The sequence below is a fragment of the Chamaea fasciata genome, unplaced genomic scaffold, assembly GCF_029207755.1.
Source record: "Chamaea fasciata isolate MVZ Bird 193981 ecotype frontalis unplaced genomic scaffold, bChaFas1.0.hap1 SCAF_2, whole genome shotgun sequence".
Lineage (NCBI taxonomy): Eukaryota > Metazoa > Chordata > Aves > Passeriformes > Sylviidae > Chamaea > Chamaea fasciata.
This window is the reverse complement of record NW_027094087.1, coordinates 70948524-70962918: the sequence shown is the minus strand read 5'-3', so window position 1 is coordinate 70962918 and position 14395 is coordinate 70948524. Positions and strand designations below refer to the sequence as shown.

At 34.1% G+C, this 14395-nt stretch overlaps 1 long non-coding RNA gene across 1 annotated transcript in view; it reads left to right on the top strand.

The window, feature by feature from the left end:
- LOC136286003 (uncharacterized) overlaps positions 1-4522 on the top strand; it is a 239834-nt gene extending 235312 nt beyond the window's left edge. Inside the window, exon 2 of the long non-coding RNA XR_010719670.1 lies at positions 4452-4522. This is a non-coding gene — a long non-coding RNA (uncharacterized lncRNA). The remainder of the gene's footprint in view (positions 1-4451) is intronic.
- The last annotated feature ends 9873 nt before the right edge of the window (positions 4523-14395 follow it).

Sequence of the window (14395 nt, the reverse complement as noted above, 5' to 3'; positions counted from 1 at the left end):
GACTTAGAAAAAGCCTTCAGAAATCGTCACTCATTGCAATACTAGAAATCTAAACTCCTCATTTTAAGAATGAACAGCAGTAGGCTTTGAAAATGTGGCAGTTAAGAATGTGGGTAACTGACTTTAGCATGCAAGGGGTGCCTGTGCCACTAACAAACACACTGGGTGACATCTTGCTTGATTTGGGCTTCAGCATCAACTTCAAGCCCTGTGATAGAGAGTTACAGTCTCTACGGCTCTACTGACTAGTCCACTCAGAGAGCTGGAGATTTTCTGTAGGATTTCCTGACCCTCAGGGTATTTAATCTTTCTGTTCCTACTTCCCAGAGCTTGCCCTCAATAACACCCTAGGCTGGAGAGGAAAAAAAAAGAGAGAGAAGAAACACACATTCATTATTCCCTTTGCTGGAACTGGACTGCCCTGAAAAGAATGCAAGACTGGCAGCATCAGAGGGAATAAACAAGCGGGATTCTGATGCTGCAGGCCAACAAGGAAAGTGCCTTTGCTCCCCCAGTGCTAACAAAGGCAAAGGACCCTCCACTAGATGAAGGAAACTGTCCAAGGAAACAGGAAAAACTGACAAAGTTTGCATACAGTCAGAACATCAGGATCACTGAACCTTTTGAGAAAGTACTCCTTAAGGAATATAAGCATCTAGGAGAACCCTATCTATTTTGTGCTACCTCATCCTGAGAAAACACGCCACAAGAAACAACCTTACGGAAACATTAAGTCTGCTGGCAGGAGGACAATACCCTGCTTCTGCTTGATGAAAAATGGGGGACATCAGACTGTCTGCTAATAATCCTTTCTTCCTTATGCTGGAGATCCATTAAGAAGTAAGGTCTCACAGAGGCTAGAAATAATCCTTCAAAAGGATTCATATTAAGAATTACTTTCTAGAAGTGACTAACTGTATGAACTCAACGGAGAACAGTCTGAGATAATTTCATCCAAGATCAATGCACTACCTAAGAATGACGGACAGGAAAAATAGCTTGGATAGTTTGAAGGAAAGTGAGTCAAAGAAAAAATAATTAGACTGCTCTGTAAAACGAAGCATAATCAGAAAACAGAATAGCTTTATAGAATCAAATTCTCATCAGTGAAAATATGGAAAGAGCTGCTTACAAGGACTATGAAAGCAGCTATAGGTATGGTGGTTGCTTTATTTAAATAAACATAGAAAAAATGGAGGTTGAAGAACTTGAAAATAAAGATTAAAATGTCAGAGAAACTAGGCTTCAATTGTTATATTCCTGGGGAGTGGCTAAACATGTCACGTTAGGGTTCTATGTGTTGCATTTTTAACGTTTCTTCAGTTTAAGAACAAAATCTTTTATCACTAAGCACCAGCTGTTCAAACTCACCATGGGGCCTAGAAATCAAAGTCAGCTATTTCAGTTTCACATAGTATTACCAATTTTGCAGTAAGAATTTAGCTGAGAATTCTGGTTTTATGTAACCCAGAACTGTCATTTACATTAAGTCACAGGTAGAAAGTAGCCCAGCAAATGCAATGAGAAAAATGTATACAAAAGGTCAAGGTCATCTACATTTCAGTCAAAGTTCTTTTTTTGGTTTTCCCTAACATTTTTATTACAATTGAAGTTCAGTGTTTGAAAGTAAATATGTTTTCAACTGCAGTACATCTATTTATATAGTAGCAGATACATACTACACATCTAGTGCATATCTGTAGGTACAAACCAACAGGCAGGAACTTAAAATAACCAAACAAAAAGATACCCAACACATCAATATTTCTGCTGAATCTTCTCTTGTTACCAGCCAAAAATATTGATAAATTGCCAAGAATTTCAGAACTGCATTGCTGTCACAAAACTAAAAGCTAAATATAATTCACCTATCAAGCTGCCGGCCTAACACAGCATTACCTGTAGCAAAAATAAATATATACATATTCACTAAATTCCTGGACTATCAGATTATTGATTTATATTTTACATTTTATAATTTGAGGGACAGGAATAAGGGATTAAAAATTAAAATACAACATAAATGACAAAAAATGAGAATGATTAAAAATAAATACCAGACTACTTGAACAACCAAGAGGACACATGCTTTCTCAAGGGTATACCCTTTTCTGTCTGCAGTTTTCTACATCATACCTCCAGATTTACTGACAGCTTATGAGGCAAATAAACATTTTATCTAAGCAGTAGTGTGAGTTAGGATTCATTAGCTGTGTCCTTGCAGTTGAGAAATGCAGTGCCTCAGCCTAAGAAAAGCTTGAAGCAAAGACATCTTAAGATAAGGAATTTAATGTGAGAGCATGACAATAAGGTATTTAATGACACAAAGCATGAGCAGCACCTTACCCTTTCACGAGGCCTGTCCCACCTAACTTTGGGTGCCTCGTGGAATTCCTGGCTCTCTGCAGAGACATGGCTTGATGTGGCCTGCACTTCAATAGTCTCATAGTCAGAACAGGTGGCAGAAAAAAAGTCATACTGGGGTTCTGCTTCCTTCACCTTAGACTCTTTATAATCATCTACCAGACAGGTGATAAGCAAACAAAAATACTTCAGAAGGTAGAGAAGCTACACCCTTCAAAATAGATCTAGTCAGTAGTCTTGCCTCTGGAGGGAAACAGAAATTCCTTAAGCAAAAGGACACTGACTGTTAAACAAAAACACAAGTTCAAAGTTCATAAACTAAGGGTATTGCTGATGATTCAGATTTTTTGTTTGTTTGTTTGTTTTGTTTTGTCTTGTTTTGTTTTGTTTTAATACCTGCAGGACACTACTTGTGATCTCGTAAGGCTAGTACTACACAGCAGCAAGTGAAGGAAGAGGTTATTCTCTTTTCTTACAGCAACTTACTGGCTTTAAAATTCATCTACACAGTCCTATTTTTTTGCTTTTGGAAAGTGTGAACCTCTTAAAAACAAGTTTAATCAGAAAACTGTTGAATAAAATAGGAATGAGGGTATAGCAGATTTAAGCATGCCTTGACACTGGTATTTTGTCAATGGGATGGTAGACCTGACTATGTAGTCTAGTGGCCCATGTGAAAAGAGAGATCTTGCTTAAATGAACATAACAAAGCAACTCATACCAGGACTACTTCCCTCTTTGCTGGAAGACTACATGAATAGGCAAAAAAAGGCAAATTTTACTGACATTTGACTGTTGAAATAAACTTTCTTTTCCACATGTCAAACTTACTCATCTCCTTGGATAAATTGTTAATTCGTTTGAGCCAGTGTATCTGTCTAAACCTGATTTTCTATCTAATTCAGATCAATTACTTGTGGTACCTTAGTAGATGCTTAAAATTTAGAAGTAACAATATGGTGAAATATAAACTCCAATTCCCAATTCCTGCTTACAGACATAAACCTACTTCTCCTTAACTCTGATCTTTCTTTCTTTCTTTCTTTCTTTCTTTCTTTCTTTCTTTCTTTCTTTCTTTCTTTCTTTCTTTCTTTCTTTCTTTCTTTCTTTTCAGTGTTTTATTTATGTGTCTATTTATCTTTACTTTTTATGCGGAGACAGTTTAAAGAGAGAGCACTGCAAGGTTTGGAACAAAGCATATACACACTTTTTTCCAGCTAATTTTCTCAAGAAACTGAACTGACCATGTGTGAATATTGTTGCTGCTAAGGGGGATATTACAGTACTACAAACTAGGACCAATTGTTAAACATTGATCTTTGATATATGTAAGTATACAGCAATTTCCTCATGTAGTCAACATAAAGTATAGAAAACTGTTCAGAAAATTTAATGACGGTAGTAAAAGGGCGTATGCCTCTAAGAATATGAGAGTGAAATTCTGAGGTCACCCTTACATTGATTCACTCCACTTCAAAACATTCTCACTTTTAAACTCCTATATTCAGAGGAGTCCTCTATCATTTGCTTTTTGACATTTGGATTAATTTAGGAAATCTTTTTGACATATAAGGAGGATCACACTACATTCACCCTTGTTTTTACCTAGTAATGTGAGGCTGTTTCAGCATATGGGAGAGTGACCTGTAGGATGCTAGCTGCTGACTCTGTGAATTATTTCCATCTGTCCCTAGCAAAACCCACCAAACCAGTGTGTAAAATGTAATCTGAATGACTATAAGAGATTCTAAGATGGCACCTGTACATAGTCTAGCAAGTTTGCACACAGAACAGCATAGGACTTATTCTGTCCACAAAAAGCTAAAAAAAACTAGAAAAATACATACAGAACTGTGTTTGTTGTCTTATATACTGAAAGCCTACAATGAATGATGGTATTCCTCCTGTCATTGCATTTCATTGTAAAATCAAACTAGAGATGAATTTACACTCCAAGGTCCTGGGAGCCAATCCATGCCCAGAAGCACAGGCATAACTTTTAGCAGCTGTGGGAAAGCTGCATCATTCTCCCCAGCATATCTACCTGCAGCACTACTCACTTGGAAACCTTTCAGATATTTTCACAGGAAAAAAAAAAAAAAAAAAAAAAAAAAAAAAAAAAAAAAAAAAAAAAAAAAAAAAAAAAAAAAAAGTAAAATGCAAGAGAACGACTGTAAGATCTATCAGGTGTTGAAGGATGAGATATGGGACAGAATTATCAGTGTGTATTTCCATTTACACTGAATTTGTTACTTTGGGAAGAATAGAAACAAAGTTTATGCAAGGGCCTCTGCAAGGGAAGTTGAGAGAAAAAGAGCAGTTTGGATTCAGTGGTTTTTTTTTTCTAGTATGTCTGTCTCAGAAGTTCTATATTATTGCTTTATGTGTGTGGAGAGAACAATAAAAATTTAAAACAATAGACATTGCTAGTTTAGTCAGTAGCAAATATTACACAAAGAGGATACTCGCCAGTTAAGTCACCCACAGAGACAGAGTATTCTGTATTTAAATCTCATAAAATGTTCTTCTGAATTCTCAGTGCTTGTGAATAGGAGACTATTACCCCTCTCTCCAATTAATTCTGTTAGATGTTTTCCTTTTCTTTTTCTGACTAAAAGCAGCAATACTATACTCTGCAGAGCTTTCAAGTAGTTCTGGGACCATCTCTTTTATACTCTTCCTCCCTCCATCCTTTTCTAATCCTGACTCTGCATGTACTCTTTGTTTAAATCTGCATTACAGTATTGCCAAAAGCTGAAACTCACCATGGGAGGCTGTTTTTGCAGAAAACTGCTAAAAGAGGTACTTAGTTACACCAAAAAATATTTTCATGTGGCTACATAGAAAATAAAGCATACATATTAAGACATCCTTTCATGTAGAAATATTGACACAAATCTCACTCCTGTTTGGTAATTGATTGTTTGAATGCCAATCAAAATCAGTATTCAGCAGTTAGATATTTCTTTCCCTTGTCCCACTGTGTAAATATCAGTGCTTGAGAACATTTATTTATTTTTAATACCTTCATTACTAGTTATAATCCCTTGTCTGACAAAAGAGAAGTTAAAACACAGAAAATCTGGACACTAAGTCTGTAAATAAATCTTAAGTTATGGGCATATTCCTCCAGCACAGAAATATACAATATGGAAGAGTGGTTTAGGCTATTTCTATAGTATGCAAGAAAAGCATGTGGTTTCAAACAATGGTTGCCAAATTACAATTCAAAAAGGGCATTGTTTAAGTATGATTAGTTTTATGAAAAAAAAAAAAATAAGCATGGGAACTGGCTTGAAATGTGATTGTTTTGTATGTTGCTTATGCCTGCAGCAGTGACTTTGATGCCTTAGTCTGTTTAGAGTTTACAGCAAAATTTCTTAATATCTTCACTGTTTAGTTTGCTTTTGTTCCTTATATAAGTACTAAGAATAGATAAATCCCCAAATCTTTTATGATATAGGAAATTAGCAGTGAGTGTTACTTGGCATTTCAATATGAAGGCTGAAAGAAAGGTGCTTGAAAATTTCACTGCTGTGACCTCAGTATTGCTTCATTAAAATTCTATATTATTATGCAAAAAAATAGGCTATTTTATCCTTATTAAAAGTCTGGTCAAGTCATAACAAGAGGCATGCAAATACTTCCTCACTGTAATTAACCAGGCTCCATGGTGACCTATATATTTGTAATTCTGAGGACAACTTTTTTGGTGAGAAGAAAAGGGGAGTTAGAAGGAACAAATCTGTATTATTTTAAAAGTTGAAGATTACAAAAAGGATGTTTCTTTACATCTTAAATTACAAGAAGCTTGTGTATAGGAGAGCTCAACTTGGCAAGCAACTTTCTCATTAATCTTTGAGAACCTGTAACAGATTTATCTATTCTAAACACCTTATGGAAAGATTTTCCTTGGTTTAGTATCAATTCCACTTATAAAAAAGATGATTAATTTGTGAAGGAAGTATTGTTGAAAATGTTGAAATAGGTTTTTTGATCCAAAGTTCAAGAAATGCCTTTTGTGATTGCTTGGATACATTTCTAGTGAAACATTTCATGCCCCAGGGCAAAATGCAGGCAACATCTTCTCTGATCACACATTTGTAACCAGATACATCTGACATAGATCTAGGAGAAAACTTCCTGAGTTTGACTAGCATTCAATGAATTCATGGGGCAGTTCATTCTAGCAACATAATTGTTAGAGGAAATTTGTTTTTTAACCAAAAAACCCCATTGTTAAACTGATGTAGCCCAATAACACAGAAAAAGCATCCTCAAGTTTTTAGGCATTCAGTTAAAAAGCCTGAGATGGAGCAACCAGAAAAAGCCGCTTACTTTAGGGACAAAAAAAAAATACTAAAACTACAAAAGAAAGAGATTTTCTCAACACTTAATTTTGCTTAATTTTACTGGTAAGTCAGTCAATTCAACCACATACCAGAGGAATGCTGAGCACAGATGTTGTAGACAGTGTGTGACACTGTGTGTGTGAGTGTGCATGTGTTTCCATGTGTGTATGTCTCTTAAAAAGCTTTGGAAGTTTTATTTTAATGTATCTGTTCTTCCAAATATATTGATTTGCAACAATTTAGAAAAGAAATAGACTGTTAAATGAGGGGTCAAATAGTGAACTCCTGCATTTGTAACTGCAAAGGAAACTCAAAACATATTACGAGATGTAAACACTAAACTCAAGATGGGAGGAAACCATTTTGGAATTTTTAAAATTGAAACCTCAAACTTCATCTGTAGAAAGGAATATTTAAACAGAATTGCTTGTAAGGCAGGTGTAAAACTAAGATAATGAATAGATGATGAATTAAGTAATTTTCTATTTCTTACTTATTTATATAATTTTCAGACAGGTGTACCTACTATATTTTGTTACAGAAACAATATAATTTTTGTAATGGTGCTTTGAATTTTGTACCAGACAGAGCAGACTCAGAATACAGATACATGAAATATTTATTCAAAGACAGATTATTCTTGAGTTTATACCTATTTAATTTAATCTATCAAAATATAAAACCTGGAAAAGATAAATGGCACACAGTGATAACTAAGTCCTGAAAGGAATGGGAAGCAAAAAGAAAGACTTCTGTACTTCATAACGTTCTTATATTGCTGTTACACAAGTGGATAGTTCAGAATTTCATGCAGCTTTCATTAAATAGTGAAATAAAACAAAAAGTAACACAAATACAAAACCTAATGGAACAGTGTCCTCTAAAGACAAAGCTGACATAAATTCATAGTTTTAAGATATTGATGTGTGATAAAAATACAGTGCAAACAGTTTGGACTGCTTTTCAAATGAATTCAAGCATATTCATGCTAAATGTAATTCTAATGATCTCTGAAACTGGAGGCACTCTTTGACAAATAAATCTGTAAGGTAAAGGTGCTGCTGAAGTGTTAAGCTGGAAAAAGTCTGGAGCTGTTCTGTGACTTTTTCTCATCAAGAGTTATGGTTTGATTGTGGTTGGCCCTTACTACAAGGTTTGAAAGGCCTGAAGGTTTGAAATCATGTGGACATTTTTAAAATATTATTTTTTTTCCATCCATTTTGAGTATTAAGATAGTCCTTCATCTCTATAAGCAAAAGCTGAATTACTGTCTCAGATGACTGATTTAGTTCTAATGTGATGTAGACATTACCATTCTCAAAATATTTATTCTATACTTGAATATTTCACATCTTTTCAGTTATATACCCACTGAATAAAACATATAAGCTCTTCTTTATACAATACTTTTAGAGGCTTTTTATCTTTCCAAATTTAGTAATCAGCTCTTTTGCATCAGTTGATGACTCAAAATATATTTATTCAAATGCTACAATTCTTATTTAGATATTTAGCTTTATTATTCAATGACTTTATTAGATTTATGCAGAAGAGACTTTATTATTTTGTTGAAAAGTAGCAGCAGAGTTATCATTTGAAAATACAAATATTTGAAAACAAGCATCTCAATAGAAAGAAATGCCTAAGTATATATCACAAGAACTTGTGATATTGTGTGTGTGTCATATTTTGAGACACAGGAGCAGACACAACTGGCATACTTCCCAGCTATGAACGTTATTGCTGAAGTTAATCCAGGTAAAGCTTTAAAGACCTTAGAAAAGACATATTTTTTACTTAGTATGCTGCATTATCAATATATGGGGAATTCTATTTAGTTTTTTGGTTTTTTTGGTTTGTTTTTGGGTTTTTTTTGTTTGGGTGGTTTTTTTTTTTTTTTTTTTTTTTTTTTTTTTTTTTTTTTTTGGAGAGGAGCTTGTCCTTGTTTCCATATCTTCAGTGGGCTGAATTGCATTTAAAAAATGCACACATTTGCATTTAAAAAATTCTCCACACTGACCAAAGTGTGGACCAAAGGAAATTAATTTCTCTGGTGAGGCAAGATGTATCCAGTCATATTTCTGTACAGATTGATAACATACCATGGATTTATTTCTGCTGAAGATTTCACTATGTATTTCTACTGAGGATGTTCTGTGAGAAGCACCGAATTTGAAGTGAAATGGCACAACAGCATGGGTAACAGCAGAGCCTCATCCAGGCTATCCCATATCACAAAAAGAAGACCCTACAAGAAGTTAATAGAGGCGTGGTTTGGCTTGACAATGGAAATGTAGCCCACTTACAGTTAACTTTAGATTTTATCAAGCATGTCCATTATTTTGCCCAGCAAAGAGCTGCAAGAATGTTCTAGAGACATGCTTTATTTAACGCAAATTAACAAACATTTATTCTAAGCCATTAGCTGCAACTTTACAGGACCAGTAAAGTTTAACTTTTTTACTTAAACAAAATATGGATTTCTGTGGAAGAAAACAAAAACATGTATAAAAAAATCAACTAAAAGCACTATGTAGAAGCAGTTCCAAAAAAAAAAAAAAAAATAGGTGCTCTGAATTATTCAGCAAATGTAGTAAATATTTCTAAATCATCTCCATGATCAATCTCCAAAAACAATATACCTTATTATCCTAGACTATGAGAAATTCATGTCATGGATTATTCAAAAGATCTGAAAGAGAAAATTTATTTAAAAAACAAGTAGATTAATTGAAAGTGTATTTTATTTAAATACTAAAAACTTTTTGTTATGTGCCTGAAGGTAGGTCATATATGCTACAATATTTGCTCTCTTTTCTTTGCAGGCAGAGGTTGCATCATTGCCAGATTTCATTACAAGCCCTTTTTTTTTTTTTTTTTTTTTTTTTTTTTTTTTTCCCTCCATGTCTCCTTACTCAAATCCATATAATAAATGAGGATTCCCCCTTGAAAAAAATTAAATTTCTAGATTATATTTATTTCAGTGCAGAAAAGTTTGAGAGCATTTTTCACTGCATCTAAAAACTAAGATCGTAAAATGAAAGGTTTCCCAGAGTCACTGTTATCTTTAAGCTGATCCTTCATTCTGGGTTGTTTAACATCATTTTTCAATACACCATTTTAGTATTACTTGGATGAAAAATGGTTCTGTATAGATAATAAATTTACTGGTTGCTGTGAGGATATATTTAACATATTTAATTTTTACATACACGCATAGAAGCATACAAAGACATGTAAGAAGGCATATGGTTTGCGTGTACATAAACATATTTATTTTTTGAGGGTAATTAATTACAGACTACAACTTAGCGTATTTTAAGCAGATAAATTAATTTAAATTCACATAACTTATGCAGACTTATTCAGAGTAACAGAATCTGGCTGAGAGGAAGTATTTTAAAGTTATAGAAGTTTTAAACATTATGTATAAAGACAGTAAAAAATTCCATTGAGATCCTGGTTGAAATAATATAATACAATGAAAACTGGCTTTAGTCCCCGCTTTTTGACCCTACGTAATATGATGGACAAGAAGATCGGTTGAAATTTGCTGGGTTTTATTTACTACCAGAAGTAGAGCAGGCAAGAACTCTCTGGGTGCTTCATAGGCACAGAAGTTCAGCAACATGCATAATGTTGTTAAAGTAAAACACACACAGAGAGCCCGCTGACCACTAGCAGATAAGACCTTGGATGATAAAACATAGGTCTCTTCTCCTGAGTAATAGGGAAGTGGTGGAGTCACCATTCCTGGAGGAATTAAAAAGATGTAGATGTGATGCTTTGGTGGTGTACTTGGCAGTGCTGGGATAATGGTTGGAGTCCAAGCTAAATGATTATATGATTCTATAGTTCAGCAGCTTTATGACTCTAGATAGTGAGGAAGAATTTCATTCCTACTGTCAGTAAGCTGTATGTTACTGGATGAATAATATTTCCCCTTTCTGGGTTTTCTACATCTTATCTCATCTGCTATTAGTCATCAGAGAGGCTCCATAACTTGTAAAATGTATCAAAATATGTTTCAGAGTCCTAGGTCCTTCGTTATTTGTTTCAACGTCTCTGCAGAGAGCCTAAGGGGTCACATGCACCACAAAACCACAAGGTTTGATCTGTAAGACCTGCAGGAGCGAGCAGACCATCCACTGCGTCACACCTGGGTTGCCAGGTCACTGCACAGAGAGCCTTTAAGGCCACCACTCAACTCTGCCCACTGGCCTCTCCGAAGTGAGTATCCAGGGGTAAGACTGAACAAGCATGCACTGCTGTGTAGTAACAAGTCACACACTTCAGCTATTTTACTATGGACAAACATGGATTGTTTGCCTTTATCTATAATACAGAATGTACACACATTATCTGTGTGGAAAAAAAACAGAGAGGAGACAAAGTGGCAAGCTCTGCAGCTGGCAGATGGTCACAAAAGAAAATCTGTTGAATGATTTCCCATCATCCAAAATTTGTCTAAATGGTATAAAATAACCTGGTTCCTGAGATTTCTTGTTACAGAAACTTGGGCCCACCATTACACTGCCCCACCTAGTGAGATACTGTAAGAGAGACCAGTCAGGAGCTTCAGCCAATGAGTAAGAGAATTCTGTAAAAACTAATTTCTTACAAAGCATGAATACTTCAGACAAAAATCTGTTAACTTGCATTGTTTTGCAAGGATACCATTAAATCATATCTTTGCACAAGGTAGTGATGAATTCTCTGTTAAATGGATAAAAGATAAAAAATTTAAGACTTCTGGTTTGCTTTGTTTTCCAGACAGCTTGCTAGAAAATGGTTTTCGTATAATCTTTTAAAAGCAGTTAGCTGAGTATTTAAATAATGACACTGAAAATGTTATCTTGTGCTGTATACAAAATGAACAGAAAAACTCTTGGTTTTCATTTTTTAAAAAAGTTATTCTTCCATTCTACATGTAATGGTTTCTAGTAATATCATAAAGTAAAATAAAAAAAATAGACATTTTATTTTTTCTTTCTTTTAGTCTTTTTCCCTCTTTCTTTCACCACTCCTTATCCCTAAGTTACCTTACAGTTTTGATGGATAGTGAAAACAGCAATATTCTGTATTCCAAAAGACAGGCATTTGCATAACTGATTTATTGAAACATGCTGAAGCAATTGGCATTGTAAAATATTACGAGCGCTAAAAGTACTTTTTTCATTAATCACTCTAAATAGTTCTGACATTTTTTTAAGGGCCAATTTTATGTGGAAATGATCCAAACCCTTTGGGTAAAACAATTTGTTATTTAAAACCTTTTAACATGGATTGGTGGTACTACTTCAATTTGTTTCAAGAGAAAATTATATAGCCTTTTGGGGGAGAACTGTAACCATAGTTAAAGGACACATTTATTGAATTTAGACATTCAGTTGTATTTATTATCAGTAACAAATATTACAGCTGTGTTTTTTTCTTGTAAAAAATATGATTTTTATGGTAAAGATGAGAAATGGATCAACCTTTACTTTCAAATAATTATATTAACAGCTTATTATCACATAATGGATTTTAACAAGCCTGAGAAGTAACACGATTTTGTGAAAGGGAAATAGAGAAGTTTTATTCATTTTTCTTATCACAGAGCTTTACTTGGAAAATTTCAATCATATCTTCAAATCTTTTTTCAAGTGTTTTAACTTTCCTCTCAGAAAATAATAAAAATAATAAAAAAATCAAAAACCCTTTACTTTAAAATTTAATTAATTTATAAAAATAATAATTACCTTAAATACTTCACATCAACTAATTCCTACTGGATTTATCTTATGCATTCATCAGTCAGTAGAATTTTCCATTTTTTTTGTAAAAGTAAGCGTAAATACACATAGCATCTGCAAAATGTCCTGGTCTTGCTTACTGAAATTCAAAACTCTTTCAATCATTTCCACTCAAATGAGTTTGTGAATTTTCCACGGAAAAAGGCTAAAATGTGCATTCACTGAGATATTTTCCTCAGAGGCTGGTAAGCAGGAAAGGTCTGATCTAGTCTGATCATCCAGAAGTACCAGCATAGGTGACCTCATAAGGGTAATAAGCACAATGTTTGAAAGAATTTAAGATCATAAAGATATGATCTTAAATTTTGCTTCATCATTCTTCTTTCCTTGCCAGTCCATAAGGCACTGGCTAGTAAGCTTTATCTGTGTACTGCTATGTCTCACTTCTGAGGGTTTTTGTTTGTTTGTTTGTTTGTTTGTTTTTCTTTCATGGACTGAAGATTAAGAATGTACCACTGAAAGCAAGTGAGAAAAAACTGAGTATGTCTGTTGAGGAAGATGTTAGAGGGTTGTAGGAATATACAGCTTTGGAAACTGAGTTGGATCTTGTTGGCAGTGAAGCTGACAATTGTTATGAGGGTTGGACAGAGGAAACGATTTTTGGGCTTGTTTTTCAGTTATACATATTTTACTCCCTAGGTTATGTAAGATTACCATTTTATGTTTGACATAAGAGAAGCATAACCTGATGATGGTTTCTAATGTTTTAATTTAATGCTTTGCCACTTTTATATAAATCTTGCTTCATGCACGTACTTGAAAAGAAAAGCTAATAATGCTACCCCAACAACAGGCATATGAATACGAAGAAGTTCAGAAAGATATGAGCACTTATGATGGTGCCTAGATAAAAGTGTCCAGTACTAAAGAGATGTGTTACTCTATGCTGGATGGAAAACACTGAAGAGAAAGCCATGAAATAAGAAGAGAAATATGGCAAGGGTTTTGTTTATAAAGGAGAATAAAAAATAAAAAGAAAAAGTGTTGAAAGGAAAACATAATAAAAATACATTTCCAGATTTTTTTTTTTTTTTTTTAATGCAGGTTTTATCTAAAACTGATTTTTTTTCTATGGTGTATTAAATATTTTCAGAAACATGCCTGGAAACGAATCCTATTGCAACTAAAAATCAAATTGGACTTCAAAATTTTCTTTTTCAAGAATGGTTTTTAAACAAAATACTGTTTTCACACTCAGCTGTTTTCTTTTTGTAATTGCACAAAGGTACATCCCTTCTAACTTTTACCTGCCTTAGAGTGGAAATGCTATTTAGTTTTAGATTTTTGGTGTTCTAGTGTAGTTTTTAAAACCCTCAGATAACATCTTATGAAATACAGTTCCTCAAAGGCACTTGGTTATAAAATTATATTAAAAACATTTCAACACGATTGATTTGGAAATGGCATCAAGGTCATCTTCAATGGAGTTCAAGTCATTAACATTTCAAGAGTGTGGTTTACTTCTGAGCCACAAGACCTTTGTAGGAAAAAACCCTCTAATTTTAAGGTGTGAATTATCTGACTTACTTTAGCTGACCATCAAGGACTCCCTGCATGACTCATCATCCCTTTGTGAGATGCTCTGCCCAGGGGGAGGAACCAAGCATTCCCACCTGGATATAATCTGGTATTTGGGACAATATGGGCAGCCCTTACCTACTGGATTCCTAGAGGGCCAGAGCTACCAGACCTTTTTATGGGATTACTGCTTCATCTGGACTGCTTCCATCACCCTGCTCAGGTTGTATTCTGACTTTGTCAGTAGTCTTTTGTATTATTGCATTTGTTTTATTTTACCTTTTTTTTTTTTTTTTTTCCTTTTCTTCCTATTAAATTGTATTTCTGACTTGGAGCCTCTCACTTGTTTTGCTTTCAAACCAC